The sequence below is a fragment of the Antechinus flavipes genome, chromosome 3, assembly GCF_016432865.1.
Source record: "Antechinus flavipes isolate AdamAnt ecotype Samford, QLD, Australia chromosome 3, AdamAnt_v2, whole genome shotgun sequence".
NCBI lineage: Eukaryota > Metazoa > Chordata > Mammalia > Dasyuromorphia > Dasyuridae > Antechinus > Antechinus flavipes.
In genome coordinates this window covers 160,386,986-160,392,736 of record NC_067400.1, presented here as the reverse complement: position 1 = coordinate 160,392,736, position 5,751 = coordinate 160,386,986, and positions in this window count along the sequence as shown.

Sequence of the window (5,751 nt, the reverse complement as noted above, 5' to 3'; positions counted from 1 at the left end):
AATTTATTTATAATCTCGTTCTTTATGCCTAGGTCATAGACCCATTTTGATCTTATCTTGGTATATGGTGTTAAGTGTGGGTCCATGCCTAATTTCTGCCATACTAATTTCCAATTGTCCCAGCAGTTTTTATCAAATAATGAATTCTTTTCCCAGAAGTTAGGGGCTTTGGGTTTGTCAAACACTAGATTGCTATAATTGACTATTCTGTCTTGTGAGCCTAGCCTGTTCCACTGATCCACTAATCTATTTCTTAGCCAATACCAAATGGTTTTGGTGACTGCTGCTTTATAATATAATTTTAGATCAGGTACAGCTAGGCCACCTTCATTTGATTTTTTTTTCATTAGTTCCCTTGAGATTCTCGACTTTTTATTGTTCCATATGAATTTTGTTGTTATTTTTTCTAGATCAATAAAATATTTTCTTGGAAGTCTGATTGGTATAGCACTAAATAAATAGATTAGTTTAGGGAGTATTGTCATCTTTATTATGTTCGCTCGGCCAATCCAAGAGCACTTAATATTTTTCCAATTATTTAAGTCTGACTTTATTTGTGTGGAGACTTTTTTATAATTTTGCTCATATAATTCCTGACTTTCCTTTGGTAGATAGATTCCCAAATATTTTATGGTATCAACAGTTATTCTGAATGGAATTTCTCTTTGTATCTCTTGCTGTTGGGTTTTGTTGGTGATGTATAAAAATGCTGAGGATTTATGGGGATTTATTTTGTAGCCAGCTACTTTGCTAAAATTATGAATTATTTCCAATAGCTTTTTGGTAGAATCTCTGGGGTTCTCTAGGTATACCCTCATATCATCTGCAAAGAGTGATAGTTTGGTTTCCTCATTGCCTACTCTAATTCCTTTTATATCTTTCTCGACTCTTATTGCCGAGGCTAGTGTTTCTAATACGATATTAAATAATAATGGTGATAGTGGGCAACCTTGCTTCACTCCAGATCTTACTGGGAAAGGTTCCAGTTTTTCCCCATTGCATATGATGCTTACTGATGGTTTTAAATATATGCTCCTGACTATTTTAAGGAAAAGTCCATTTATTCCTATGCTCTCAAGTGTTTTTATTAGGAATGGATGTTGGATTTTATCAAATGCTTTTTCTGCATCTATTGAGATGATCATGTGGTTTTTGTTTGTTTGGTTATTGATATAGTCAATTATGCTAATAGTTTTCCTAATATTGAACCAGCCCTGCATTCCTGGTATAAATCCTACTTGGTCATAGTGTATTATCCTGGTGACAATTTTCTGTAATCTTTTTGCTAATATTTTATTTAAGATTTTAGCATCAATATTCATTAGGGAGATTGGTCTATAATTTTCTTTCTCTGTTTTCAGCCTACCTGGTTTAGGTATCAGTACCATATCTGTGTCATAAAAGGAGTTTGGTAGGACTCCTTCAATCCCTATTTTTTCAAATAGTTTATATAACATTGGAGTTAATTGTTCTTTAAATGTTTGGTAGAATTCACATGTAAATCCATCTGGTCCTGGGGATTTTTTCTTAGGGAGTTGATTGATAGTTTGTTCTATTTCTTTTTCTGAGATGGGACTGTTTAGGATATTTACTTCTTCCTCTGTTAGTTTGGGCAAGCTGTATTTTTGGAGGTATTTTTCTATTTCATTTAAGTTGTCGAATTTATTGGCATAAAGTTGGGCAAAGTAACTCCTAATTATTGCTCTAATTTCCTCTTCATTAGTGGTGAGTTCTCCCTTTTCATTTTTAAGACTAACAATTTGATTTTCCTCTTTCCTTTTTTTAATCAGATTTACTAAGGGTTTGTCTATTTTGTTGGTTTTTTCATAGAACCAACTCTTAGTTTTATTAATCAATTCAATAGTTTTTTTACTTTCAATTTTATTGATCTCACCTTTTACTTTTAGAATTTCAAGTTTAGTGTTTGACTGGGGGTTTTTAATTTGTTCCTTTTCTAGCATTTTTAATTGCAAACCCAATTCATTGACCTTCTCTTTCTCTATTTTATACAAATAGGCCTCTAGAGATATGAAATTTCCCCTTATTACCGCTTTGGCTGCATCCCATACATTTTGGTATGATGTCTCATTATTATCGTTTTCTTGGGTGAAGTTATTAATTATGTCTATGATTTGCTGTTTTACCCAATCATTCTTTAGTATGAGATTATTTAGTTTCCAATTATTTTTTGGTCTACTTCCCCCTGCTTTTTTGTTGAATGTAATTTTCATTGCATCGTGGTCTGAAAAGGATGCATTTACTATTTCTGCCTTACTACATTTGAGTTTGAGGTTTTTATGTCCTAATATATGGTCAATTTTTGTATAGGTTCCATGAACTGCTGAAAAGAAAGTGTATTCCTTTCTGTCTCCATTACATTTTCTCCAGAGATCTATCATATCTAGCTTTTCTAGTATTCTGTTTACCTCTTTGACTTCTTTCTTATTTATTTTCTGGTTTGATTTATCTAATTCTGAGAGTGCAAGGTTAAGATCTCCCACTATTATAGTTTTACTGTCTATTTCTTCTTGCAGCTCTCTTAGTTTCTCTTTTAAGAATTTAGATGCTACCCCACTTGGTGCATATATGTTTAATATAGCTAGTGCTTCATTATCCATGCTACCCTTTAGCAAGATATAGTGTCCTTCCTTATCTCTTTTAATTAGGTCAATTTTTGCTTTAGCTTGATCTGAGATCAGGATGGCTACCCCTGCTTTTTTGACTTCACCTGAAGCATAGTAGATTTTGCTCCAACCTTTTACCTTTAACCTGCATGTATCTCCCCGCTTCAGGTGTGTTTCCTGTAAACAACATATTGTAGGATTCTGGCTTTTAATCCATTCTGCTAACCGCTTCCTCTTTATGGGGGAGTTTACCCCGTTCACATTTATGGTTAGAATGACCAATTCTGTATTACTTGCCATCTTGTTAACCCCGGTTTATGCTTTCCTCCCTTCTTTCCCCTTTCCCCCCCTTCCAAGTATTAAGCTTGTGAGCACCCCTTGCTTCTCACAGCCCTCCCTTTTTAGTGTCCCTCCCCCCTGCCTTAGAGTTCCTCCCCCTATCTTACCCCTTTCCCTCCCAGTTCCCGTATTCCCTTCCGCTTAGCTTATTCCTTCCCTTTCCACTTTTCCCTTCTCACTTTTCAATGAGATGGGAGAAGTTTCACCATAGATTGAATATGTCTTAAGATTTTTCACTTAAAGCCAATTCTGAAGGCAGTAAGATACTCACTATATTCATCCCCCTCCATTCTTTCTCTCAGATATAATAGGTTTCCTATGCCTCTTCATGAGATGTACTACCCCCACTTTACCCTTTTTCTGGTACAATGTCCTTTCCACATCAATTTCTAGAACAAGGTATACATGTATTCTTTATACATCTATATAGTCAAAATATAGTTCCCAAGATTAATCTTTACCTTTTTAGATTTCTCTTGAGTTCTATATTTGTAGATCAAACTTTTTGTTAAGTTCTGGTTTTTTCATCAGAAATAGATGAAATTCGCTTACTTCGTTGAATGTCCATCTTCTTCCCTGGAAAAAGATGCTCATTCTCGCTGGGTAAGTTATTTTTGGTTGCATACCAAGTTCCTTAGCGTTTCGGAATATCATATTCCAGGCCCTTCGATCTTTTAATGTGGATGCTGCCAGATCCTGGGTGATCCTTATTGTGGCTCCTTGATACTTGAATTGGGTTTTTCTAGCCGCTTGCAATATTTTTTCTTTCATCTGAGGGTTCTGGCATTTGGCCACTATATTCCTTGGTGTTTTGATTTTAGGATCCCTTTCAGTGGGTGATCGATGAATCCTTTCAATGTTTATTTTTTCCTCTGTTCCTATGACTTCTGGGCAGTTCTCTTTGATAATTTCCTGGAAGACAGTGTCCAGGCTCTTTTTTTCATCATGTTTTTCTGGGAGTCCAATGATTCTCAGATTGTCTCTCCTGGATCTGTTTTCCAGGTCTGTTGTCTTCCCAGAAGGTATTTCACATTTTTCTCCATTGTTTGATTTTTTTGGATTTGCTTGACTGATTCTTCTTGTCTCCTCGAGTCATTCAATTCCACTTGTTCAATTCTGATTTTCAGTGAAGTATTCTCTTCACTCACTTTTTTAAAATCTTTCTCTAATTGTCCAATTGAGTTCTTTTGTTCTGTGGAATTTTTCTCCATTTCGCCAATTTTGTTTTTTAGAGAGCTGTTTTCTGTTTCCAGTTCACTAATCCTATTTTTCAAGGATTTTACTTCTTTATCCACTCTCTCTTTAACTGACTTCTCCAGGCTCTTTTCCCATTTTTCTTCTAGCTCCCTTGTGAGAGCCTTTTTAATCACTTCTATGAGGTTCATCTGTGCTGAGGAGCAGACGATCTCCTCCTTTGGGGAATCACCTGGGGACTGCCTGTTTTTAGTCTCCTCAGGATTTAGAGTCTGCTCTCTATCTGTGTAGAAGCTGTCAAGGGTTAAAGTCCTCTTCAGCTTCTTGCTCATTCTGTCTATTAATCAGAGACAAACTACCGAAGAAAAACAGAAAAAACTGGAGTCTTTCTTTGGGGGGGGGGGGGCTGGGTGTGTTATCGAGCTTCCTCTACAGACTGCAGGGGGCAGCAGTGAAGCACTAGCAGGACTGTGCTGCGCCTGCGCTCTGAGATCCCAAAGCGTGCTGAGTCACTGAGGGGGGGGAAGGGGGGGGCGGCCAGGTCCTGAGAGACTCCAGCTGTTTGCGGTTGTGTTCTTCAGCCCCGGTGTTTTTAGCTTCTCTGCTGGGCTGTTGACTTGCTGCAGGTTCCAAACCTGTAGCGAAGCTCTCCCCGCAGAGACGGCTACGATCACTCTCCACCCCCTCTCCAGTCTGCTCCCGTGCTCTCACTGCCACTGCCCGCCGCCTGCGCCCGATCTAAAACCGCCCCAGCCCTCCAGTAAAGACAGACCTTTCTTGACGGATCTCAAGGATGGCTTCTCTTGGTAACTATTTGTGGGTTTTTTTCAGTCAAGCATTGATTCAGAGGCTTGTAATGAAGTGGATAGTGAGAGAAAGCGCGGAGCTTATGCAACTGTGAGCCTCCTCTCCGCCATCTTAACCGGAAGTCAATATGATTCCTTTTTAAATATTTTTCTTCTCCCTAATATACTTGAAGAAACATTGCTCTTCCTTTCTCTCATCAATTCAAGCTTAATATCACTTTTCATCCTGCTCTGATAGAACTATGCCATTCAGTATTCATCTTGTTATCGGTTTTGGCTCACATCCTTTGTAAATGTATTTTTAAAATCCAAGTTGGCACAAGATCCTCATGAATCTGTGCTATTTTCTTCAGAAAACTTACGCTTTCCCTTCTCACTGGAATTGTTTCTCAGTTTCTGTCTCTCTCTCTCTTTTCTCTCCAATGTTGTTGTTGAGATTATCCATCTTAATCAGATTTCTCCTTGTAGAATTTTCAGTCCTATAATCTACGATCAGAACTTCTTCAAAATCTCTTCTCTCCAAATGTAAAAAACAAGACATTATGTGTGGGTTCAATGTCCTTTTTCCAACTAGTAAGATAAGTGATTTTTTTTTAAACCACATTACAGCAGACAATAGGTAACACTGATTAATTGCCAGGTGTCAGGATAAGCTCTGGAAATCCAAAGAAAGTTTGGGGGAAAAAAACACTTCATAAATCTTACATTCTAAAAGGAGAGAAAACATGTAATTAGAAGCATAAATGGAATAGAAGGAAGTTAATCTTAGGGGGCAAGGGACAGTGTTA